At 44.0% G+C, this 27581-nt stretch overlaps 1 long non-coding RNA gene across 4 annotated transcripts; it reads right to left on the bottom strand.

Annotated features, from left to right (window-relative positions):
* Nucleotides 1-927: 927 nt before the first annotated feature.
* Nucleotides 928-26701, bottom strand: LOC106838131 (uncharacterized). 4 transcript variants are annotated; one of them, XR_011496625.1, is made up of 6 exons: nt 10368-26701; nt 7769-7921; nt 6535-6723; nt 5143-6099; nt 1700-4314; nt 928-1588 (listed from the first exon to the last, which is right to left on the bottom strand). It is a non-coding gene; the product is annotated as an uncharacterized lncRNA (long non-coding RNA). The 4 variants fall into 4 exon arrangements; XR_011496624.1 differs by having other exon boundaries at nt 928-1911; nt 4206-4314; nt 10368-26653; XR_011496623.1 differs by having other exon boundaries at nt 928-4314; nt 10368-26650.
* Between the last annotated feature and the right edge of the window lie 880 nt (nt 26702-27581).

Genomic DNA, 27581 nt, shown 5'->3' with positions numbered 1-27581 from the left:
GCCAATAGGCTGAAAAGATGTTCAACATCACTAATTATTAGGGAAACACAAATCAAAACTACAATGAGATATCACCTCACACGCATCAGAATGGCTATAATTAACAAGACAAAAAACAACAAATGTTGGAGAGGGTGTGGAGAAAAGGGAACCCTCATACACTGCTGGTGGGAATGCAAGCTGGTGCAGCCACTATAGAAACAGGAAGGAGATTTCTCAAAAAATTAAAAATAGAAACACCATATGATGCTGCTACTCCACTACTGGGTATTTACCCAAAGAACTTGAAACCAACAATTCAAAGAGACCTATGCACCCCTATGTTCATTGAGGCATTATTCACAATAGCCAGGATGTGGAAGCAACCCAAGGGCCCATCAACTGATGATTTGATAAAGAAGATGTGGTATATATATACAATGGAATACTACTCAGCCATAAAAAGACAAAATCTTGCCTTTGCAACAAGATGGATGGACCTTGAGGGTATCGTGTTAAGCGAAATAAGCCAGATAGAGAAAGACAAACACTGTGAGATTTCACTCATATGTGAAAGATAAACAAATGCATGGATAAAGAGAACAGATTAGTGGTTACCAGAAGGGAATGGGGTGGGGAGAGGGCGAAAGGGATAAAGGGGCACATATGTATAGTGATGGATAAAAGCTAGACTATTGGGAGTGAACAAGATGCAGTCTATACAGAAACTGAAATACAATAATGTGCACCTGAAATTACCCAATGTTTTAAACAATGTGACCTCAATAAAATAATTAAATACAAAAAAATTCTGTGCTTTGAGAGGGTTTAGGGCTTCATCAGTTATACTAATCTCTGCCATTCCCCTCAGGATGCTATATTGCTTTTAATTTACAGTTGTTTAAGCTACTTGTTACTGAATAACAAATAACCACAAAACGTGGGGGATTAAAACAGCTACCATTTTATTACTTAGAACCAACGCGTGGGTTCACAGGGCTGAACTGGATCGTTCTTCTGCTGGTCTTGCTTGGAGTCTCTCAAGCAGATGCAGTCAGATGGCAGGAATGTCCAAGACAGCTTCGCTCACGTGGTGGGCACATTAGCAGGGAGGGCTGGCAGGCTGGGGCCTCTCTTTCCGTGTCATCTCTTCATGTGGCTACCTAGAGCTTCTTTCCATGGCTAACAGATCCCCAGAGAAAGCACTCCAAGAAGACAAGCCACCACGTGCAGACTCTTCTCAGCCTTTGCTTGCATCATGCCTGCCCACATCCATTTTCCCAAGCTCAGAGTCGATGCTGGAGGGGACTACACATAGGTGTGACTATTGGAAGATGTGGCTCATTGAGGGCCAACAAAGTAATAGCCCATGTGACCATTAGGTGGAGAGCAGTTCCAAAGGCTTCCACTTGGCTTTTTCCTCACAATATCCCTTAGCTTAGAAGCCAAGGAATAAAACGGCAGTTCTGCAAACTACCAAGTATGTCTGTTCCAGGGAAACGACCTCTGGATGCGTCCGTGGAGTCAATGGACTCTGTATGTTGGACCTAGGCTGTCTAACAGGGAGGGACCCCCGGTATCCAGGTCATCTGAGACTCTGCTGCCAACTCTGTTTGAAATATTTGGGTGTGCAGTTACCAGAGTAACTTCATCCAGTTACCTGAGTACCATTGGAGGCCCTTTGGGGAATTATTATCCGAGGAATTATTATCATATTTACCTGCATGGTGTTGCAAGTTCCTTCGTCCTGGAGAATCTGCCTTTCCTTCAGTCAACAGGTTCTGTCTAAAAACTGGCTCAAGTCTGGAAACTGGACAAGGGCCTTCATGAACTTTTATTGGAGTAGTTCCCTCGACCTCCTCATGGTCTAGCTTTGACGTCTTTTGATTGGATGGGCTGAGCGATCCTTTGTTGGCTGCCTGTCGATCTCACCTGTAGGGACACTACATTTTACTAACCATCTCCATAGCTCTCAGTGGCTCAGGGTTTCTGGCTGCCACTTCGACCCATGCCGTTCATTACGATAACTGTGCCCTCCTTGCTTTTGATAGTTAAGTATCACCGCCTGGATCCTATCAGCCCCATTGCTATCACTGAACTCGGTCCTGGAACAGCATCACCTACTTTCAGCCGTGCCCTTCAGAACACAGCCAACACTGAACCATTCCGTGATGCTAGTGTCCTTCCTGCCCATTACTTATTGTTTGTTAAATGGATGGTTCTTCTGGCCTTCCCATGGAACATAGTTAGTTGGTATATTTTTTGTCCTTACTTCGTATTTTCTCTCTAGCATGCCCACTTCTCAGCCTTTGATCCCTTCTCCCAACTACCACACAGTTCTGGCATTTCTACTTCGCCTAGCGTAGACCATCACTTTCTCCAAGCTTCCAAGGGCAGTGTGTTAGCAGCGTGTTAGCATCCTCCCCTGGGGTCCGTGCCAAAGTGTTAAATCATATATCCTGTGAGAGTGTTCCCATTTCAATAAACCCTCCTTTAACCAACTTTGTACTTCCCCTCCACCAACAGCCCCAACTGATCCTGACTCCCGTTCATACTCTTCCAGCTCTGGTACCACATGTTGGCCAGGTATTGTTGCTCCCTTTCCTCCCTTAGTAGGCCCGGACTTCTCCGGCCAGGTTATATGGTAGAAAGGATAACCATGTAGAGATAGATCCTGGGGGTAGACGGGATTGGTGATGTGTTTTTTTTTTTTTTTATAAAGATTTTATTTTTTCCTTTTTCTCCCCAAAGCCCCCCGGTACATAGTTGTGTATTCTTCGTTGTGGGTTCTTCTAGTTGTGGCATGTGGGACGCTGCCTCAGCGTGGTCTGATGAGCAGTGCCATGTCCACGCCCAGGATTCGAACTAACGAAACACTGGGCCGCCTGCAGCAGAGCGCGCGAACTTAACCACTCGGCCACGGGGCCAGCCCCTTGGTGATGTGTTTTTCAAGGCAAAAATCTCTGCCTTGTCTTCAAGAAAGGGGTGCACCAGTCTTTAATAGTGAGGACTGTGGCCATTTCTGCAGGCTCAGAAAGTTCAGGAGACTCAAGGGATAAAGATTGTCGATTACACTAACTCAAGTGATCCCATCCCAAGTCTTAGAGTCCCACACCTTTCTCATCAGGACTCTGACCTTAGGGCAGGAGATTTGCCAGGTTTGAGAATTCAACCTCTTCCAGAGCTCCGTCGACATTATAATTAAGTCCTAGACTTGATGCTGAGCATTTTCTGCCCTTTGGCTGCTGGAAATGAGAGTCTCTTTATATGTTGCAAGGAGGCCCTCTGCTTTTCACACTTCACCTTAAATTGATGTTTAATCACCTTCAGACTTTTGTTTTTCTCAATGCCTTGATATCCCCCGACAATTGCCATCCAATTCACAATCCTAAAAATTTTTACTTGCTCTGAACCTCTAAAATGCTGAACATTACATCTGCCAGTGAATTCCCTTTCACTGGTATTCCATCTCAGTTCACCACCAGAGAAATTTTAGCAATTGCACCATCCCACCATCACGGGGCTACTACCAATGATGGGGTCCTCATGGCCAGCTGGTCAGTGGCATCATCCCCCAGGGTCCAAAATCCTAATTTGGATTCTGCTTTGTAGGACTATGCCTGGCACTAGCCTTTGTAGGTGGACTCCCTGAAAACAAACTCCAGGGTGGAGATTTACTGGGGTGTCTTGTTGGAAAGAACCCCTGTAAGCAAGTGAGGGAAGCAGAATGGAGCACAAGGGAGAGCTGAAGTGTGATACAGTGGCAACAAAGATCTAAGCCTATTTCACAGGGAGCTCTAAAGCTGGAATGGCTATTGAGGCAAGCGGATAGGGCACCTGTACCACCACGCCAACCTGTCCTTGGGGCAAGGCAGCTCCCTCTGTCCAAGGACAGTTTCTGAGGGAGGACTTTGCTATGAGCCATCAGCAGACAACATGCCTCCTCACTGGAGGAACGAGGGCCAGTGGGGAGGGCTCTTCACAGCAACCCCCATACAGCCCAAGGAAGAGAGTTTACTACACAAAACGCATCATCTAAATGCACTCGTTAATAATAATGCGATACTAGGAAAGCATAACTGTGTTCTGATTCTACTTAAAGACCTGGCCAATACCCAATAATGGCAGGACAGTGAGAAAGACGACAAATATCAAAAGGCTCACAATCCTAAAATCCTGTGACTAAAGAGAAAAATAAATTAAACCACCCAGTCAGGGCCATCAACCTGGGTTGTGGTTAAACTCATCTTGAACTTAAAAAACAGGTTCCACGTCCGGACCAAGAATCCACTGGTGCATCCCAGAACTGCCGTCTAAGTTGGTCTGGTAAAATTACTGCGAAGCAAGAGGGAGAATGAGGAAACAGATGTGGCTAGAAATAATCCAACACTGAAATCAACCGTGTAAGTGTTAAGAACAAGGTCTGCAATCATTGTGATACTGTGTGTGTTTTATCTCCTTCTTAGGTTATTCAGAGCATTTAAGAGAATCTGATACATTGGACTTGTGAAAATTAACTGTTTAGAAGGGTTTAATCTGGGCCAGCCTCCGTGACCTAGTGGCTAAACTCTGCGTGTTCCACTTTGGCACCCCAGGTTCAGTTTCTAGGTGCAGACCCACACCACTCTGTTAGCAGCCATGCTGTGCTGGCAGCCCACATACTAAAAGATAGAGGAAGATTGGCATGGATGTTAGCTCAGGGCATATCTTCCTCAGCAAAAAAAAAAAAAAAAAGAGAGAGAGAGAGTTTAATCAAATAAGTTCCTAAGTTTTGGGGGGAAAATATCTTCTCAAACTCCTAAATTTTGACTTCTTAGCTGTGTTAAGCAGTGTATAAATATTTAGTGGAATATTATTTAATCATTAAAGAAATGCTTATTGTTTCCTAAAGTCCGAAAAGTTAATAAATTGAGCATCAAAGAAAAGATAGATAGTAGCAAGCATTCCTCTCCAGGTGAAGAAGCCCTTCAGACAGTAAATAATAGTATCAATAGAGACGATATCAGAAATGTGAAATTGCTTACCCCAGGCTTGGCACAGAACACATACTTGATATATGTTGATATTGTTTTAACTATAAAATCCCCATATTCAAAAGACGGTACCAACCAAAAACAGTTCAAAGCTAAATATAAGTCATCGAGTGTTCTCCACAGCTTTTACCTTTTCATATCTATCTTCTCCCATTCGCCAGACAATTGTGGGCTGACTCCACATGCAAATCTTTATGGAATTCTCTGTGTTGGCCATAATATAAGAGGCGCTCTTTCTCTGGTTCTCCAGCAACTCCTTCCATCCTTTGTTCTTCCTGGAAGGCAGCAGATGGAGCGAGTTCCAGGGTCCCAGCGAGTGTCAGCTGGAATTGGTAATTATTTGAGACTTTATGCAAGTCACTTCCACCAAAAAGGCTGCTCTACTTCCAGAGTGGAAGAGAATCAGAAAAATCAAAACAGATTCAGATTTATTTTTGTGTGGCACAATAAACAAGACACTGGACTACTAACACTTCAGAGACACCGAGAACCAGGCGAAGATTCTGAACCTTCCCAGATGTGTGTTTAAGTACTCGGGCTTCCAAATGCATGCTGTACACTCCACACCACTCTCCTGGAAGGATTAAAACAAACCCCAACGAGTGTGTTCCCTTTTCTTTGTAAAGCATTTAAGCTCTGCTCCTGTGGTGCAGTGGGAGCCCTCTGTCCCCGGACTGCTAACCTCTCTTGGAAGTTTTCAAACCTCAAGTAAACGTGGATTTAAAGATGTGAGAGCTTCCTGGCTCCATTCAAAGACACTTTGATGTCAAAAAGAGGGAGCACACAATGCCCACTCTCTTCTCACAGATTTGTTTGTGTTTTTGGGTTTTTTTCAGACTCTTGGTTTCCTTTTCATTTTGTGTTGAGTTAGTATTTACTTTTCAAGTCACTTTCCTGAGCCAGCTTGTCAGCAAACATCAGCCAAGTCGGCCTGGGGCTGCTCTAGGAGCCAGAGTTCCTGGGGGCCCAGGCAGCACCTGACTGCCAGCTTTCAGCATTTCCTCCTTCCCAGCAGATCCACAAAACACAAAGACCATCTCCTGGAGAAAGAATCTTCTTGTCCTCCAAGGTGGCTTTCCATGAGGCACTGTGAGAGAGAGGAAAAATCTCTGGTCCCCAGAGGCCTGAATTCCAGTGCCAGTACTGCCACAAGCTGGCTGTGTGACCTCAGGCAAGTCACCTTCCCTTTCTGTGTCTGAGTCCTCATTGGTAAAATGAAGGCACAGGATTAGATAATGTACAAGTCTGAATCTTTTATTGTCAGCATTTAGAATTGACAGCTTTTAACCTCACCCTTCCCTCTTCCTCTTCTGCCCCACCTCTGGCAAAGCCCAGGTGTGCCCTCAGGGAGGTTCAAGTCACTCACGCTCTGCCAGCACGCGGGAACCCTCACCCTGTCCCACCCCCGACCACCAGAAAAATCCCAAGCCAATCTCCTTTCCCTGCTCCCTCAGGCTATTTTTGGACCTGCCTGGGATGGACTCTGCTCTCCCCTGAAAGCCTCATTGCATGAGTAACAAACCTTTTCATCTCCTCTTGATATGTGACATAATCAGTCTCGACATCTGAGCCAAATTTTGGGTTGAGGTCCATCCAGTTTCTACAGGGTGGTCACAATAGACAATCTCTGAGATCCTCGTTCGGTGACAGCACTGTCCAGGAGAAGTGTAACGCAGGCTGCATACAGAAATTTAAAGTTTCTAGTACCCACCTTAAAAAGGTAAAAAGAAACAGATGAAATCAGTTTTACTAATATAGTTTATTTAACCCAATATCTCAAATATTATCATTTCAACATTTAATGAATGAAAAAAGTATTAGTGAGCTGTTTTAATGTTACTTTTTTCTGCACTAGTTCTTCAGAATCTGACGAGCGTTTGCACTACGCCACATCACCATTTGGACCAGCCACATTTCAAGCGCTCAAAACCCACAGCGGGCGAGCGGCTACTGTTTTGGACAGTAGCTGTGATGAGATCCCAGGGCAGGCCCTAGACTCCTGAAACTGTCGTCCTTATAAAAAGTGTTACTGTATTCATCAAAACTGGGATGTCATTGGTTACAAGATGTGCTCTTATTTCCTAGACGCCAAAGAAACAATTGTATTTATAAATGACATAAACTGTCAAATGAATTCAAACGTCAGAGATCTTTAAACGTGGAAAAAGTCTGTACCTTAGAAGGGATTAAATAAAGAAAACTCTCTATACACCGTAGTTTCCCCTGAAGGCCTGAGCGCAGGCAAAGCTGGGAGGTGAGGAAGTCACGGTCTTTGGCGCAATCACCCATTTCCTGCGAGATCCTCTCTCCCTTGCCCCTCGATACTTCCTTCTGTCAATCTTTGCTTTAATTATCATTCAGGGACGGGGAAGTGCTCATTGATGCGCTCTCAGTGCGTTGTAGGAATCCTTGACAGGACACTTGTGTTTTCAAAGAGGACGTCTAAATGAGACGGTCACTGAGCCCTGTGGATGCTGTGAGCTGATCCAATCTTTCCAACAACACTGCGACTTAAGCATTATTTTCATTTCCAAAGGCAAAAAAAAAAAAAAGCAGACAAAAAAGAGAGGTTACGTAACTCTCTCAATGTCGAACAGCATCTAAATGGCAAGATCAGCTTTCACACCTGGATCTGTCTGATTTAAGAGCTCAGGTCTTTTCTCTCTAACTAGAAGGAGGAGGAAAAAAGGCAGGATGATAGGAGGACCCCAGAAGGCAACCACTTACCTACTCCCCTTCCTAATAAGACCACTTACCCCTCCACGAAGGCCTAAAGGTTGAACGGACAGTGGCCTCCTCCACCAGGAACACCATCAAACGTCAGCTCCAGCCACGGTATTTGGCCACCACTGATGATTCAGCAGATTTCCTTTGTAAGACGGCAAGAAGCACTTGGAACCAACAATCCCCTAAAAAAAAAAAAATGCACCACCCTGAGCTCCAGGGGAATGCCTCAGTGAACAGATGCAAGCACGCAAAGAAAATAAAGGGCTGCATGTGCATCTTCGGTGGTGAGCCTGCACAGCTGAGCGGTCACGGCCCATCACTCACGACAGGATGGCTACGCAGCTGCAGGTCTTGGCCGCCCAGCAGCCAGGGCCGGGCAGGCAGGACTTGTTTTTCTTCTCCATGGGTTTGACAGCAGCAGCCCGAAGTCCTACTCAGATCTGAAGGGCTGCCCAGCAAGCCAGGCAGATTGAATTCCAGCCTGGCACGGAGAGCTGAGATGTGAGAAGGGGGTGTTCTTTGGGATAACCGGGGTCAAGGCAGCGCCCAGCATAAGCACGGCTTCCAAACACACAGGCAGAGAGCCCCTGAGCTCAGTCTCTCAGCTGGAGGTGTGGGTGGGTATTCAGCACTATTTATCATTAACAGACTGTGCATATTAGGGAGAAAGTAAACAGGAAAAGAGTGATTAGATGCCTTAATAGAGAGATAAGACAGTGCAAAAAGTCATCCAGCTCTGCACTGATGGGGATTAGCGGCAGACCATCTTATGGCAGAATTTCCTCTGCCACTTTGAGCTGAAAGTCAAGACTTTTCATCCATTAATCTTTCTTGGACACCACGGCAATTTAAAGATACTTTACAAACGCCTGGCCCACCCCTCCCTACAAAAATCCACGCTGAGTAGTTTTTGTCATTATTCTCCAATTTCTAGGTATTTGGAAAACGTAGAAGAGGAACTGCTCCCGCAAAGACGAAACGAGCCTCACCCAGCCAAGCCCTCGCAGCTTTCAGTGCACGACCTTGGCGTGCGGGCGCTGGAGCCGTGGTTCCGTCCGTCCACCCGCTTTGCACAGTTGGGCGGCCTGAGGCCACGGCAGCAAGGAGAACCTGGGGATGTGCTGGCGCTTGGCCACCTCAGTCTGGCACTCTCCCATCACCCCGGCTGCCCGAGGGTCAGAACAGAGCCAGTGGACGCCCTTCCCATGGAGCCCCTTGCACAACAGCCACACACCTCTCCCAGTTCACCTGGGGCGGGGCCGGGCCGAGGAAGGAGCCAATTCCAAGAGGCTAAAGGCTAAAATTCAGACCAGTGCACTGCAGAGCAGGCCTCAACTTCTTAATTCTAATGGATGGAAACAGGAGGAAAGAACACCCTTCGCTTTCCTACAATCCTCAGACCAAAATCAAAGTTCACTCATGCTCACTCGCTTTTCCTAATGGTGATCTGAATACCATTAACTTTAAGAATAAAAACAATAGATACCATTACGGTTTGCTGGCAGTGTGCGAGGCCCAGTGTTGGGCGTTTTGTGGGCCTCGTCTCATTCCATCTTCGTAGCATTTGCCACTGAGATTCTCTTGTTCCTTTGCTCATTTATTACCCGGCTCCCTCGCACCAATCAAGGCACCATGACGGCTGGAAGCTTATCTGTCTCCCTCAAAGCCACTTCCCCAGTGCCGAGAACGGTGCCTGGCACACAGCAGGCGCTCAATAATGACTTATTGAGTGAATGATTTTATCTTCACAAGAATTCAGTAACGAAAACCTTTTTTATCCTAATTTTACGGTTGAAGGAATAGAGTCAGAACAACTCAAAGTTTCACAGCTGGTAAGTGACAGAACCAAGATTTGAACCTGGATCTTTAGGACCAAAATCTGTGCTCTGAGATAGCAAAGACCACTTAGGCAACTTTGGCTGAAGCTCTCAGAAGGCCCAACGCAAGCAGGCTCAAGCAACGAGGAAACTATACTCCACAACAAGAAGTGCAAAAGCGGAGCTTCTTCCAGGACTGAGCACCGTTGATGTTGAGCATCATCAAGGGCATGGCTTCTCCCCGCTCCTCTTTGACCTAGCACCTTCGGTGTGGGGCTTGTGCTCTTGGTCTGTTGTCTCCCCCGATAGAGAGTCCTAGGATGGGTACCACAGGCATAGGCACCATGCACAGACAACAACATGCAAAGGTAGCAGTGGGAACCACCCTGTCCTGCAAATCGCATTGAGAATAAGGGGAATTTTCCCAAAAGCAGCCCAGCAAACTTCTCCACCCATCGTATTGGCCGAAATAGCATCTCCAGATCACACCCAATCTAAACACATAGTGAGAGAAATGACATGACCACAATTGCCTTAAACAAACAAATACTCACCCTCAGCAGCCGAGAAAGGGCCACATCCTCTCCTCCAGGACATAAACATGCAGTGGAGGGTGAATTGGGGTTCAGTTAGTGTTTTGGTTATTAATGTTGCTTAAGAAATGTCCTTAAACTTAGTGGCGTAAAACAACAATGATTTAATTATTCTTACAGATAATTTGGAAAGGGTACAGAGAAGATGGCTAGTGTCTGTTTCACGATGTCACGGCTTCAGATGGGACAAGTAGAATGGCTTGGGGCGGGATAATTACCTGGAGGCTCCTTCACTCAGATGTCTGGTGTCTGGAGGCGAGTGACTCAGGCTGAGCTCAGCTGGGATGGTTAACCGGGGCAGCTACGCAGAGCCTCACAGTGTGACTTGGGTTTCCACACAGCATGGCGGCCTCGTGCTGGTCAGACTTCCTACGTGGCTTCCCCAGGCTCCCAATGTGAGTGTTCCAGTGAATGGGGAGGAAGCTGTACCACCTTATATGAGTCAGCCTAGAAAGTCAAACGGCATAACTTCCACAATACCCCATTGACTGAGTCAGTTAAGCCCACCCAGACTCTAGGGGAGATTACAAAGACCCCATCTCTCAAGGAGTATCAGAAAATGTGTGGCAATTTTTTTAGAAAAACCACCACTGTTAGAAAAAATGAAGGAGTGAAGAAACAAGAGTATCTGCCTTCAGATCAGAAATGAATTACATTGTCAGAAAACAATCACAGAATAATCCCACTTTTAGAAAACTAACAAACTTTTCCGATAGCTGATTCTCCCTCCGTTCAGCAGTGAGGCTATAAGGTAGACCACATACCCATTGATTCCAGCTATAATTTAGGAACTAGTAAGGCTGATACTTTTTAGAACATATGAAGAACACATTCTCTGCTCCCTAAGAGGCGTAAAGTTTAATGAGAAAAAATGGGCTGGTTTACAGCTCCCTTTCTTTAGTTATTTCCGTTGGTCGAAGTTCTTTCTGCACGCTTCCGAGCCGGTCCTGCCACTCATGTGGAATGGACCCCTGTGCTCTGCTTGATCCCGCTTAGCCATCTGTAAAATAGAGCTAGCCATCCCTGCAGGAGCAGGTCCTCGTGATTCCTTTCCTCCATTCACAGCAGACTTTAAGGTCCTCGGAGACTGCACTGTTTAAATCGCAAAATGTTATTGACTATCTTTTCATTATTTGAAAAACTAAAGAGCATGAGGATGCTTCTGTGGCCACGTTGCTAGGTTACTGACAGACCTCCCTGCCTGCGCTGAGATGTTGAGACTGGCTGCAGCTCTGCACCAGGGCAGCCTTTCTCCAGCTGAGAGGAAGGTGGGAGAGAGAGGTGGTTGGCCTAGAGTCAAAATGCTAAGGGCAGCACTGGGAAGAGAGGGTATTTGGCCACCAGGTGCCACGAATGTGTTTGCCTGTTCTTTGGCTCCAACAACTCAGTTTGTAGTATCAATGCTAGAGATGGCTCCATACACAACTGATGGGCTTCACCCTGACAGAGTTCAGCTGGCTTCTCTGAAGGAGCCAAGTCCATACAAACTTAATTTCCTGGAGAATACGGGATGATGGAATCAAATGTGGCAGGCAGGCCATAACACCTGGAATGCCTTTCATATGCTCAAGGCGTGACATCACCTTTTTGACACATTGGCCGACATTTTTTTAAAGGGAGGAGACAAAAATCTTATGCTATTAATATGTAATATTAAAAATACTTTCCAAGGCCGTGTAATCTGCTATGGGCAGCCTCAAGGTGGATGCTATTGCAAATGTATAAAGGAAGATAAGCTGTCCCAGATATGACATTTAGGGATAGTGACAAGTAATTACACACACACGCAAAAGAAGGAGCTGTCGCGCAGTGTACCTCCAGGTGAGTACCATTATTGAATATAGTCTACTGCTGAAGAAAATTCCAGCAGCTTTATCCTGATGAGCCTTTGTCTCTTTGATAATGGTTTAAACCTGGCAGCAGCATCCCAACTCTCAAAAACCCAGGGATATTTTCTCCCTGGCCATGTAACCGTGAAGAGTAATTTTAGAAAATTCCGAAATGATCTCATCAATGGGGATGTGATATTCAGTATTCATCTGAAATCCTCTACCCATCTGTTTCCTTCTAGAGCAACATGGGAGAAAAAAACAAGGAAACCAATAAAGTTGTTGCAAATGAACAGAGGGAAGGAGGGAAGGACAGAGACGGGGAGTGAGAAAGTAGAGGGGAGACAGATGGAAATCAAGCTGTCGGAGAATTCTGCCTGGACAAGCCAGGGGAATGGAGACCAGCCTTCCTCGGAAAACCATAAAGGTGGCTTATTTGTCACCAACAATTTACTGGGCATCTTCTCTGCGCCAGGCCTCTTCCGGGTGCTGGGGAGCGGCAGCGAGCCCTGACTGGGATGCACAGTCCGGCCAGAGAAACCAGTAAATGCACAGGCAGATGCACATTTACAGACAGCGGTGCAAGCCAGGTGGGAAACCCGCGGGATGCGGTGAGCGCATAGACGTGGGAGATCTAAGGTAGGTCAGCAGACCGTGGAAGGCCAACCTGAGTTGGTGACGTTTGCTCTTGAGGAACCCTGGGGGCCTGTGGAGGATGGCTGGAAAAGAGGCTGACCAGCAGCGCTCGTGGGCGTGCTCAGCATTGGGACCTGACCCCAAAGGCAACTGGAAGGCACAGTGGAGCAGGTCCGCTGTCACCACTGCATCTGGAACGAGAAACCCAAATGAGCCACAACCCGTGTGCTCCTCTGCCCCTCCTTCCCTTCCCTAGGACCCCCAGAGGGAACAATCGTCTGTTCGCAGGATGGTTGGTTCACACGACCTCTTTCTTACATCTGGAAGGAAATCAAAGAAAATTGTCTGTTTGGTTTTATAATTTGGCGTATTATCCTCCCTTTCAATCCATGTCACTTTTCATAACATTTTCGTCACTCTTTTCTCCACGTGAAGCCCTCCTCCCTAGGTGAGTAATTAAGTGCTTCCCCAGAACCCGGTTATAAAAGAGCCTGTGTGGTAAACCCTCTTCCACAATAGAACGGGAAAGGATCACAATGTGCACAAACGGGGTGAATTTATGTTGTGCCATCCAAAAAAAAAAAAAGGAAATGTTTCTGGGGCTGAGAGTAAACCTGCATTTCTCTTGTTCAAAGAGTTCTTTCAGAGGACTCACCTCACAGAAACCTCTAACAGAGCTGCATCGATTAGCTGCAAATTAAGTTAAAATTATACAGACTTTGTGGGGAAGACCTGTTACTGTGTCTCAATCCCTGGAATCTTTCTCTTAGCACCCCACGGCCTCAGCTCCCAGATGCTGGGAGCCTGGACAGAGACAGGAGGCAACATCCACAAGAACCAGCTCTATTTATTCAGTCACATCTGCCATCCTGCAATAAACATTCTCTATGCAAATTGCCTCAAGCGACTCTCCAGAAATTGACTAGTTTCTTACGCTGTATCTTAACACCAAAAGGAATTGAAAACATTTTTACAGCTGATGTCCATAATACATTCCTTCACTGTGTGCTGTGTTTTTATCTGCCAATATATTAAGCTCTTCTTGTATGTTTGCTTATGCATCGCTAGTTCATTTTTTGTGACAATGAAAAAAAAAGAGCTTTCAAAAATATTCATCCAAATGAGAGCTGTTAACGGCCGCCAACAAACTGAGTTCGAGCTTCCATTGTTCCTGAAACCAAATTGTTTCAAAAGTAGTAGGAAAAGCTGTGCAGATTAAAACCATTTATGATGTAGAATTAAGCCTCATTTTTCTAAGGTCTAGGGTGGACCTAAAGCTCTGCGCTGAGGTATTCTGTCCTGGCCATGAAGCTTTGGGCCACTTCATTGCAAAAGAATTTCCATCCAAGCTTTGTAATCCAATTACAGAGATCAAGCAGATCCACTGTCCTTCATGTTTTCTTTTTAATGGCGAGATGAAGATGATTGTGTTTTTGTTTTGCAGCTTCCAAGGGGATAGTAAATGCTTGGTCATGCCCTCAGAAGCCTCATTTTCCTCCTAATCCTGTTGCTCTTAAGAAGAGTTTGGCAGGGACCTTCAAAGCTCCTCCATTTCCTTTGTTTCGCTTCCCTGGAGCTTTGTGCAATGGTAACAGTGCCCACCCTCCATGCCCCCATCATGAGACCCGCCTCCTCCCACTGAGGGCTCACATCTCACCCTTGCTTTGGAACCTCAACGACGGTGTTGCAGGGTGCTTTTAAATTTGTTTTTATCACAGCACTGAAGGCTAGAAAATGTAAGAAAGCGAACTAATTCCATAGAACACGCAGGTCTTCTGTTTCTTAGTGCCCCTCATCTCAGGAGGGGTGGGTGGATACATTGATCACAGTTCTGCGAATGCCTGTGACAATCGTGCAGTGAGATATAGTAACGTTGCTCCTCCTTTGGGGGACAAATTTTGCATCATGATTCATGGAATCACAGACTGCCTTCACTGGAGAGATCTTCAGGACTCTTCATGAAGCCTTCTTCATTTTACAGGTGAAAACACTGAGGCCCAAAGATGCTCCTTGTCCGAGTTCATACAGCCGATTGGCGGCAGAGCTGGGGCAAGAAGCCACGCCTCCTGGTCCAGGACTGCTTTGGTCAAACCACATTTCTACAGGAGTTCATGGATTGATTAAAAATCTTATATTGCAGACATTTTACTGATTATATAAAAACAAGTTAGCTATTTGAATAAACAAGAAGATAGATCATGCGGGAGGAAAAGCCTGGGGAGTATGAAGATGTCAGTTCTCTTCGAATTAATTTATAGGCTTAATATATTAGATTCAGTAGATTGGGGACAGGAAAGAGTACAATTAAATTATTCGGAAGTTTATATGAAAAAATAAGTGGCAAGAATTGCTTTTAAATTTTTGGAAAAGGCAAGTCATTAGAATTCTCACTACCACATAGAAGAATATGCAGTAAAAATAGAATAATTAGAACAATGTGTTACTACTTCAGTAAGCAGATACGGTGAGAGGGTATCCTTGAAGCAGGTCCTAATGCATGTAAGAATTAAGGATATTTCAAAAATAACATTTCAGTCTGGCTGGTAAATAAAATATCATTCAGCGAATGGTGTTGGTACAATTGGCCATCAGTTTAGCAAAACGATAAAGTTAGATCTCTATATCATACTTGTACGAATAAATTCCAGGTGGTTTAAAGATTTAAATTTCAAAAGTGCCAAAGCATATAAACCCATAAGAGAAAAGGTTCCTGCAAGAAATTTAAAACTTTTTTTTTAATTTAGGATTTTAAAAAAATCTTGATTTTATTTATTAAACAAGAATTTTTCTCCTCTATATATGTATGGATATGGAAAAGAACAATTCTTAATCTATAAAAGTCTTACAAATTAATTAATAAAAGAGAGGCACATTAACAGAAAAATAGGCAAAGATCTAAACAGAAAAGATAATAAAAGAAGAAACACAAATGGGATAGAGAGACAAAGACAGATATTTAATCTCGCTAAGGATCAGAAAAACACAAGAGAAAAAACATTGAAAAATATTCCCTTCTATTATGCTGATAGAAAATTTTTTCCCAGTCTCTCTCTTTTTTTTTAAGATAGTATCAAGTTTAGATGCTAGCTCAGTCACAAGGGAATTCTTACACACTAACCAAAAATGTATCCATTTATACAGCTTCAGCAGATGGACAATTTGGCAGTATACATCGAAAGCTTTAAAATGTGTTGAAACACTTTGGCCTATTATCTGCCGTTCTAAGAATTAATCCAAAGAACAGAGATGTGCAAAAATAACAAAGCTTTATGAACAAGAATGTTTCTCATAACATTATTCATAACAGAAAAACTTTAGAAATATCCCAAACATCAGAAATAGAGAATAGTCAAATAAACTGTAGTACAGCCTGTGATAAATATTGTGCAACCATCAAGGATCATGTTTTTGAAGAACATTTAAAGACATGAGCTACAAATTTTTAAAAAGTCAAATAAAAACTATATATATTGTATGCTACCTATTTCTTCTCAAAAAATTGGAAAGCTGCATACTGAAATGTTAATTTTTTTCTGAATGGTAGCATAATGAGTGATATTTAATATTTTAACTCTCCCGAATTTATCAAGTTCTCACAATGATCTTGTATTCACAAGAGAAGAAAAAAATATATTAGTAAAATAAACACAGACTACCAAGTTAGGAAGGGGCCAGAGCTGGTCCGAGGGTAGCATGCCCAGTCCCTTCTCTAGACAATATAGATTTAAACAGTTGCTCTATATTCTGAGTCCTGGAGGTCTGCTGTGCTGCTAATAGTGACTGGGCAGTGACTTTGTGAGGTACCCAGGGGCTGAAGGAGATGGTTCTGACTCTTGGGTTTCGAGAGAGGAGGGAGAAAAAACTCGCCACCATAAAAAACCCTCTAGATTGGAAACAACCAAGATGCCCTTCAGTAGGTGAGTAGATAAATAAACTGTGGTACATTCAGACAAGGAATATGATTCAGCACTAAAAAGAAATGAGCTATCAAGCCATGAGATGATGTGGAGGAAACTTAAATGCATACTAGTAAGTGCAAGAAGCCAATCTGAAAAGGCCACATACTGTATGATTCCAACAATATGTCATTCTGGAAACGGCAAAACTATGGAGACTGTAAAAAGATCAGTGGTTGCCCTGGGTTGGAGGGGTGGAGGGATGACTAGGCAGAACACAGGATTTTGGGGGAAGTGAAAATACTCTTATGATACTATAAAGATAGACACATGTCATTATACATTTGTCCAAACCCATAGACTGTACACCACCAAGACCAGACCGTAATAAAAACTATAGACTTTGGGTGATTATAATGTGTCAATGTAAGCTCATCAATTATAACAAATGTGCCACTCTGGGGGATGTTGATAGTGGGGGAGGCTATGCATGTATAGGGGAAGAGGTTATAATGGGAAATCTCTGTACTCTTCCCTCAATTTCGCTGTGAAACTTAAACTGCTCTAAAAAAATAAAGTCATAATTTTAAAAAAAACAAAAACACTTTAGGGTTCCCTTGTACACATCAGCCACATTAAACACTAACCCATAGCAGAACCACCACCCATAAGACAGACTCTCCTCCTTCACTTCTGCTTCTCAAGCCACACATTGACTTTTTATAATGCCTTTTTCCCTAAAGCCTTCCCATGATACCCACTTTACTCTGGCTTCACTTGGATAAAAATACACAGGTTATATACAGGGAGCAAGGGTGTGAACTGCCCCCAAAGTAGGAATAGCTCAGAGAGAATTTTTTTGGTAAAATCTGCTGTAGAATCAGAGCCACTCAGCTCCGGAGGAGACTCACCTTACTGGCCCATATTAGAAAATCGAATCCTTTCATTACAAATAGGAACAAGCAGCCAAGGCTCGGCACACATTTGAGGAAATCAACAGCACAAAAGACTCTCTAAGGTAACAGCGCAGCCAGTACCAAGGATGCAGATACGGATTCAAAGAGAGACTGCATCCATCAGATCTGAACAGGCTGCTTGAATGTGGTGCAGGGAACAGCCCAGCCTTTTGGAAATTAAATACATATTTGTCAACAGAAAAATAAATAGAAGGACTAGAAGACAAAGTCAAAGAAAGACTGTGGACTCAAGAGAAAGAAGAAAGGAAAGAAGGAGAATTTTTAAAAAGAAAAACAGGAAAAACACTTAAGCAAAATGCTAGGTCTAACTTCAATCTAGGAACTCCAACACCAATCCAACAGGAGTTCCAGAAGGAGAGGAAAAAAAGAACCGGAAAGAAGGAAATCATCAAACAAATCAAATAAAAGAAAACTTCCTAGAGCAGACGTAAGCACAAGTCTTGGTTGCACCAATTACTGAACCAAAAAGCCAACGCCTGAAAAGATTCTTATGAAATCTTGAAACATCAAAGATAAAGAGAAGAACTTCAAACTTCCAGAGGGGAAAAAATATCTGCAGAAAAACTGATGTCAGACTTCTCCAACTCTAACTGGATAATGCTGGAAGACAGTGGAGCAATGCTGGCAAAGTTCTGATAGATTATTTTTAACTTAATGTACAGCTAGCCAAACTATCGTCAAGCGTGAGGGCAATATCATGCAAGGACTTTTGAAACATGCAGCAACCAAGAAATTTTCATTTCCAGTTACCCTTTCTGAAAAACTTACTGTCATTGCATGCCAGAAAAAATTTAAATGAAATAAAAGAAAGAGGAAGATCTGTGGACCAGACAAGAAGTGCAATCAAATAAAATGTCAAGATGACAGCTATGCAGCAGGACTGACCCTGAAAGTTCAAATGGAAACAGGAAGTCAGAAATCCCTCCCATTAAGGTCTTCAATTAAAAAAAAATAGATTTACTTCAATAACAGTGTAACTAAGGAGCTTGTTATGCCTCCTAATTGGATAAAGACATTACAACATTATTAAAATGGTCTCCAAAATCAGACTGCTTAGCTCAAATTACAAACTATGTATGTGACCTTGGACAATTACTTAAATTCTCTTTGGCTCAGTTTTCTTGTTTGACAAATGGGTATAAAAGTCATTTCTGCTTCATAAGGTCGTTGTGGGTATTAAATGAAACAGTGCATGCAAAATATTTAGTGCCTGGCCCTCAGTAACTTCTCTAAAAAGATTTATTTTTATTATTATAATTTTCATATCAGCAAGAAAAAAGACAGGCAATTAGAGATTTTGGAAAAGACAAAACAAAGCTGTCAAGAAATGTCGTATGTCAAATTAAACTGCAGCATGATTTGAGCAAGTAAAGGAATATGAAGTGGAAAACAGAATTCATTTGACCTTGAAGATTGGATCTTTCTCCTTTGAGTGCCATGCATTTGGTGATTTAGGGTTATTTTTCCTTCTCTACAAGTCTAATCAAACTGCTTGGTTCTCCACTGAATAATATTTACATAATCATAATTTCCAATTGCCATTTAATGGTATTCGATTTTAAGAAACTAAACTATCGTCAAAGCACAGAAGACTTAATTACAGTTACAGATCGGAATATGAATGTAATAAAACTTGATCATGTGAAAGTCATGACTGGAGCTGAAGAGGGGGCAGAGAAGAGGGGAAGGGAGTCTCTGTGGTGCCCATTTTCTCTTCTTACATAATGGGGATACAAGAAATAGCGGTTTACATGTGCTGTTTATGGTTATAGAGGTACACAAAAGAAGGTATTTTAAACAATAATGGAACTTCTAAAAATGAAAGAGAAGAGGAGTGATGTTAATGGACTAAATTCTACAGCTTCCAAAACCAACTTACTTCTTGGGAGCAAGACCAGGAGGAGGAGATCCTGAGCACAAACAGGAGGATAATTTTACTTTGTTTTTTATACCTGATGCTATTTGAAACTTTCCTCATGTGCTCGAATCACTTATATTACTCAATAAATCAAAAAGCACTAGTCTAGCCCATCAATACATATTTACAGAGAACACACTCTGTGCCGGGCCTGGTCAACGTTCTGGCGAGGAAGATTGACAGTGAACAGGGGAGCGATCTGATGAACAAGCACATTTTAGGTGGTGACTGCTATGCAGAAAGTGGAGTGATGCGATCTAGAGCGTCCACAAAGGGCATGTGAAACCTGCTCCATCTGCGGAAATCAAGGAAGGCCTCTGGGAGGAGATGATTTGAACAGAGATGTGACTGATGAGAGCAGCCACGCACATGTTTGAGGAAACATCACATTCAAAGGCCTGAGCTTGGCACGTTGTCAGGCTAGAAAGAAGGCCAGCTGGCTGGATGGAGTGGGTAAAGGGAGATAATAGGAGCTGAGTTCAGGAAGTTTGGCAGGGGCTGGGTCTTATTGGGCCTTTTAGGCTATGCATAACAATTTGATTTTGTTCAATTGTAATGCAAAGGCATTAAATAATCTTAAGTAGGAGGGTGATGTGGTCTGATATTCCTTTTAATAAGTTGACTCATTCTAATTAGTTTGTCATTTGGACCAGACAGCCTGATGTCCTACGCTGTGATTTTAACCATACCTCAATGTCTTTACCCAATTAATAATAAAGGAAGTTGTAGCCAGGGAATGTGAAGGCAGGGTGGGCAGCTAGGAGGTGCTGTTGTGGCTTGGACCCAGGGTGATAGCAGTGGAGATGGGAAAACAGTCAAATTCTGAATATTTGGAGGTAGCGTGGAAGGACCTGAAGATAGACAGATGGATGGAGAGATGAATGAATGTGGGGTTTGGAAACAAGCAAGGAATCTACTGGGATGGCTAGGTTTTTGTCAAGAGAAACTAAATGGATGGTGGTACCCTTTGCTCAAGTGGAAACTTGAAGAACAGCAGTTTAGGGTATGAGTAGGAGGCTAAAGATCCATTCTTCTGTTTAGCTATGTTAATTTCGAAATGCCTATTAGACATTCAAGTGGAGACATGAAGTAGGCAGCAGATGTACAAGCCCGGAGTTCAGCAGAAAAGCCCTAGCTAGAGATCTCATTTAGAAGTCATCAGAGGACAGATTGCATTTAAGGCCATGGGATTAGATGTGATCACCAAGAAGAGCGTGTAAATAGAAACAGAACGATATCCCCAGGGAGTGAGACTAACTGATGATGTTGGTGTGAGGAGGGATGCATGCAGAAATGAAGTCTTTGATAAGGAGAGAAAGGATGGAGAGTGCACAAGCGGACCCCTGCACAAGTGGAAGGATTTGCCTTAGATGGGATCGGGGATTCTTTTACCATTTCAACACAATGGAAGGCAAGGTGTGTGAGCACAGATTTATGTAAGCTGACAGATATCAGGACGGGAAAATGAGGTACCTCTCATCTGACTGCATCTATAAATTATGAAGTGAAGTGAACCCCAGTGTGGCCTAGGCCAATAGAATGCTGTTGGGGATTTAAGGAAAGAGAAGAGGTGTGAAATGGTCCTGCTGAAGGGTGGGAAGGTAAACACCCAGGAAAGTGTTAAGATTGCCCAGCAGTCTTCAGCGCTCATTTGAGATTCATGGCAATGATATAAAGGTGAGAATAGTTAGAAAGTTGTGTGATTTTTCTCCAGAAATGTTCAGCTACTTGGGTGCAGGCATTGAGCGGATTGACAGTTGGGTTTGACCAGGTCAGGAATATTGCCAAGCAAGGAGGAAGCAGGAGAGGAGAAGGGAGTAGAAGTGCTTGCAAAGGAGAAATGGCAGTGCTGCATCACGGTTAAATCATGTTTCCAAAGATGGCTGAACAATACCCCCCGTTCCATGTGCTCTGTTGCAGTGTGATCTCGCCACTCGCCTGCCAAGAGGTGGAGTCTATCTCCCTCCCTTTGCATCTGAGCTCACCGTGTATTTAGTTTTGACTAATAGAATGCAACAGAAGTGATGCTGTGTAACTTCTGCAGCTTCTAGCTTTGCTAATTACTATACTCACTCTTGAGATCCAGCTGCCATGGAAAGAAACCCAAAATAGACACCTGGAGGCAGGCCTATACGAATTGAGAGAGAGAGAGAGAGAGATGGATCTCAGGCATCATCACCAAGGTCCCAGACAGCGAGTGAAGCTGTCTTGGGTCCTCCAATCTCAGTCACCATCTGACCACAACCTCACGAGAGACTCCAGTGGATGCCACATGGAGCAGAAGAACCATCCAGCCAAGCCCTGCCCAAATTTCTGGCCCACAAAATTGTGAACAAATAAAATGCTTATTGTTTTGAACCACTAAGCTCTGGGGTGATTTGTTACACAGCATTAGATAGCTGAATCAGGAAGTGCTCCCCTGGCTTTTTGCCATCGTCCGCTGAAAGGAGACACGGACTTTAGGGAGGGTTAATATAAGTGAAATAATACAGCGTCAATGGAGGTGTTGGAGCTGAGGCTTCCACGAAGCTGAGGAATTTCCAAAGTGGGAGCACTACAGTGGAGGGTAGGAAAGACGGGAGATGACACCAGAGAGTGGAAAACTTGAAATCAATATTTTGAGATAATGCTGTTATAACTGATAAAAAGGCCATGGATGTGACCACAGGAGTGGGTAGCTGTGGTGGAGCAGAGGAACCAAGGGGATCAGGAGCAGAGAGGCCAGCGTGTCGAGTGGCTCATCTGCACAGGTGTTAAGGTTGCCGGGAACGTCAACAAGACAGGAGCTTAATACAGTGTTTAAGTGGAGATGCTCTGGAGCCAGACTCTATTTCCATCCCTGACTCTGTCACTATGAATGACGTTAGGCAAAGTATATTATTCTCTGCATCTCAGTTTACTCATAAGATGAGGATAATAATACTACCCATCTCATAGTATTATAGGAATTAAAATAATGCTTTTAGAGTGCTTAGAAGGCTGTCATTGTCATTATTATTGGCAGTAGAGATAAAGACAGAAAAGCACGTGCTGGAGGCACCCAGGACTAAGGTCAGTGAACGACAGCAACAAGGTGGGTAGCAGGTGGTAACATCTGACGAGGTGCTTCAAAGGGGCTGAGGTCTTTGAAGTTGGAGCAAGAGCAGTGATTAATTAGCAGCATCAAAGGAGAGCAAGGAAGAGACTTGCCCTTTTTCCAGGCTTTAAGGGCCTTGGGGTATGAAATCATAGCCTCTCCTTGAGAGGACTGCAGTGGAAGCAGTGTCCTGGGGAAAGCCAGCTTCCAGTTACAGTGAGAGGGTAAAGGGGACATCAGGGAAGGGGATGAGAATGCACGTCCGCTCAGGACAGAGGAGGAGCTCCCAAGGGCACAGCGGAGGGGTTGGACGGGTGAAGGGGAGTGGAAGCAGGGTCAGATGTCAGGATGTACAGAGCAGTGTGCGGATAAGGGAACGCGCCGTGAGGGGTTCTCTGGTGAGGGTCGAGGCAGAAACATTCATGACCCACCTGGGGTTGGCCCAGGAAGTCTCTCAAGAAGCAATGTGGGAAGACCCAGAACCAGCTGTCCATTCTTGTGACTCAAAGGGGCGTGTGGGTGTAGGGGAGGGCAGGGGCCCCCTCGGAGCTGTTCTGCTCAGCAACTCACTTCCCTACACAAGTTTCAAAGGTGCCAGGGCAGGGACTGGAATGAAGGGAGTGTTCTTCCAACTGTGCCTGGCTGGAAGAGTGAAGGACTAGAGCATCCATCTAGGATCCAGTCATGGAAGTCCAGAGACTGATTATTCTCTTCCAGGGGTATAGACGCTGGGCCACCTGACCATGGGCGATTAAAGGACACCAGACGCTGGACATCTCCCACGATAAAAGAAGGGACAATTACTAGCCTTTATAGTGTGTCTTAGTCTGCTCTGCCTGCTATAAGAAAATGCCATAGACTGGGCGGCTTATAAACAACATTTCTTTCTCACTGTTCTGGAGGGTAGAAATCCAAGATCAAGGCACGAGCAGACTGAGTGTCTGAGGAAGTCTCGCCCCCTGGTTCATTGATAGCTGCTGTCTTCCTGCTACGTCCCCAAGTAGCAAAAGGGGTGAGGAAGCTCTCGGAGGTCTCTTTTATAAGCACACTAATCCTCACTTCTTACCCCTTTCCCCCAGCCTTTCTACTCCAGTCACACTGCTCTCTTTCAGTCCTTGACCACGCCAGGCACTCCCACCACAGGGCTCTTGCACCTCCTGTTTCCACGTGTCTGGAATGTGAACCTGGCTTGCTTCTGCATTCCATTAAACTCTCTACTTAAATGCCGCCCTGTTAGAGAGGACTTCCCTGACCCCCGTCCTGCTTAAAATAGAACTGTCATCCACACAAATGCTATCTCCTCATCCTGCTTTATTTTTCTCCATTACACTTCTCATGTAAAACACTATGTTCACTTTTTTGGCCTTTGTTCCCTGCTGTATCCCTGGCATCTGGAACTGTGCCTGGAACATAAGTATCTGCTGAATAAATGACTGAATTTGAACCTCACTTCAATATATTCTGTGTGCGTGATGTTAAGTAAAGGGCGTAACCTCTCTCAGGTCTCATTTCTTCATCCAGAAAGTGGTGATAGCAAAACACTTATCTCACACTGTTTTTGCTAAATTAAGTACACAATGTGCGTGGAGTATCTTCCTCTGTGCCAGGATTTGATAGTTGTTGCCATTGTTGTTGTTGTCCTCGTCATTAATCTATGTTACTGTGGCAAACCACGGTCAAGAATTCAGTTTTAGAGTCCCCGGAAAACCCCCCTGACCCACTTCTAGAAGCTTCAGTGGCCAAACCCAATTCCCATGCTCGCCCTGTCCTGGCAGACCCCCAGCCGAACATCCCCCAGTCCACCCACCCAACTGAGGCTCATGGGCACACCAGAGCCCTGTGTGTACAGACACTTGTTCTCAGGGAGAACCACTCACCCATGTGACACCAATTCCATCCTCCAGGACACCAGCGGGGTATTCTGGGCAATGAATTTACTAATGGTCCTCTGGTGCCGTGGAAAAGTGAATTCATTTTGCACAGGTCACGAGCGTACTTCCAGAGAGCAGTTTCCTCCCCGCCAGAGCAGGCACAAGTCTAACAGGAGCCTGACGCGCAGCAGCGCGGGTCCATGCAGCGGCGGCGCCCATCGCCCCGGGCCTCGGGAGCCCGCTGAGGGAGAGAAACGAGGAGCAAGGATGACTCGCGAGAAGGTGAAGTTGTTCTCTGTGTTGCTCTCAGGACTGTTAACTTGTCCTGAGGGATCAAAAGATGGGGGGACATGTTGACCACCACTGGGAAGGCATAGGAAGTGGGAGGATAAAGCCAGAGGCCCAAAGCCACAGTCAGAACCAGGGGTCCAAAAAGACAGGAAACGTAAACCTGGCTGGTGAGGAGAGGGAGGAAGAGAGAGCGACAGGACAGAAGGGAGACACAGTGTTCTTCCGCATCTTCTCAGAGGGCGGCTGGGAATCCCAGCCCAGAGCGTCGGGTGACTAGGATGACCGCAGAGCCTTCAGTGAACAGCACATCCCTGCACCAAGCACCTCCCTCCCCACCCCGCCTCAGACTTCCGTGTTTTAAAAAGATCTCCTTTTCACATTTGTGTGCGCACCCCATGGCTGTTCCCTCAGATAAGTCATACCGTTTCTCACCAGATCTGGATTTAGAATCTGCCCTTTTCGAGCATTCAGAAATCGCTCTAAAATGTCACACAAAGCAGGACTATTGGAGGAGCCGTGCACACACACACGCAGGGAAGGCCAGTGCGGCTCACCGCCAGACTTCCCAGCTTACGTCTGGAGCCGCCTAAGATCAGAAAGAAACCCAACAAAACGTTATCCAGTGAGGGAAATATCGATTCAACAGCTTATTCGAGACCTTAAAAGGTGAATTTAGACAGCGGAGGCAAAAAGACGACGGCCTGCATCCTCGTTTCGCTTCGTGTCATCTTTTTAGCCCCTCTCCACTTCTTGCTTGCCTTCTAGAAATCTCAGAGCCACTGCTTTCATTTTAAGGGACGAGCTCGAAGTTGTACAATCTGGTTCTATAGGACGTTAGTAAGTGTTTCACGAAAAAATAATTCTTTGGTCATTTTAACTTGGTCAATCCTAGGATGAAAAAGTTAAACGGGTGTCTTTACTGGAGGAGTTTTCAGTACCTTTAATATGTGTGTTGTGAATCTCAAATATCTGGATATAGCAAGTGATGTTCCCCAAACTTATTTGACGATAGAAACCTTTTTACAGGAAGCATCCTGGAGGCACATTCCTGCAAGGGACACATTTTAAGAAATGCTGATTAGATCTTTCTCTTCTACTGGCCCAGAGAAACATTCATGGATTCTCTCATGGTAATATTCCAATCAACAGTATTTTTAAGATGAAGATTTATATACTGGACACTTTTGAAAATGTTAGTTTAAATGTTGGGTAAACATTTCAACTCATAGTATAGAAATCTGAGCCCCACAGTAGTGGAATTATCATAAACTCAAAGTCTCCATTGAAGGCAGAAGGCCTGGCATAGTAGTTCAGCCACAGACTACGGAGCCAGACTTCCTGGGTTTGAATCCCAGTTTTAATCTTGTTTATTAACTGTGCAGCCTCATGTTAAGTACTTAACCTCTCTGTGCTACAGTTCTCAGCTTCCCCACATCTACAATGAGGATGATCACAATAATAGCACCTACTTCACAGAGTTGCTTGAGATTTAATGAGTTAAAAATTTATAAAGCACTTGGTATGAAAATTTCTCAAAAAATGCAAAATAGAAATACTATATGATCCAGCTATCCCACTACTGGGTATTTAGCCAAAGAACACGAAATCAATAATTCAAAGAGATTTATACACCAATATGTTCATTGCAGCATTATACACAATAGACAAGAAGTGGAATCAACACAACTGCCCATCAACTGATGAATGCATCAAGAAGATGTGATATATATATACAATGGAATACTACTCAGCCATAAAAAAGACAAAATTGTGCCATTTATGACAACATAGATGGACCTTGAGGGTATGATGTTAAGCAAAATAAGTCAGACAGAGAAAAAAAAATACTGTATGATTTCACTCATGTGGATTTCACTCATATAAACAAACAAACAAACAAACACACGGATAAGGAGAACAGATCAGTGGTTACCAGAGGGGGAGGGGTTGGGGGAGGAAGAAAGGGGTAAAGGGGCACATATGTATGGTGACGGATAAAAACTAGACTGTTGGTGGTGAACACAATGCAGTCTATGCAGAAACTGAAATGTAATAATGTACACCTGAAATTTACACAATGTTGTAAGCCAATATGACCTCAATAAAATAATAATAAAAAAATTTATAAAGTACTTGGGATGGTAAATACTAACTAAACTTTTGAAAAGTAATATGTGATATAAATTGTTTCAAGCTCTTGGGAGCAAAATGGCGCACATATCCTTTGAACCAATAAGATTTATCCAATTGTCCTTCCCCATGTAAGAACTGTCCTATTTTCAGTGTGAAAAAGAACTAGCAGAAATTTAAGTTAGACATTAACAAAAAAATATTGACTGAAAAGTTATACGGTATGCAGGCGGAGAATGAGAGCTTGATCAGTTTGAGATATTTTAGAGAAAAATATCAGACATGAACTAAATACAACTTAGCCTAAACCCAGCAAGTCTCCAGGCTTGGGAGCATTGACGTTTTGTGCAGGAGGGTATGCAGACAAGTATGCCTGGGTGCTTTTGTAATATGCTGGGCAACAGCGTTTTAAGATTCTGCTGTTTTTGATTGCTGAATTGAAAAGTTAACTATTTCTGTGTCATAAAATCATACTCACATCAATGTCGTGAACCTTTCATTAGCAAACAGATTTGCAGCGTGTGACTAGATTTACAGACGTTTTGGGGGTATCAATGATTATACATCGAGAAATCCATGTCCCACCTCATGCTCCCTCTTCCCAGACCTCTCTCTGACCTGTACCTTTGTCCCCACACTCTCCTGGTCTATCCCTTCCTCCCACCAGCACAAATGCCAGACTCTGCCTTGAAACAATCCTTCAGAACTCCTCTGAGAACTCCATTCTCACATCCTCGTATTCTCCCTAGCTAATTTCCGCTTTCTTCAAAATCATTTTCTGTCGTTAAAAACAAGACTGAAACTCCTT

This window comes from Equus asinus, chromosome 21, assembly GCF_041296235.1.
Source record: "Equus asinus isolate D_3611 breed Donkey chromosome 21, EquAss-T2T_v2, whole genome shotgun sequence".
Classification (NCBI taxonomy): Eukaryota; Metazoa; Chordata; class Mammalia; order Perissodactyla; family Equidae; genus Equus; species Equus asinus.
Note: the sequence above shows the minus strand (reverse complement) of the source record. Positions and strands in the feature narration are given on the sequence as shown.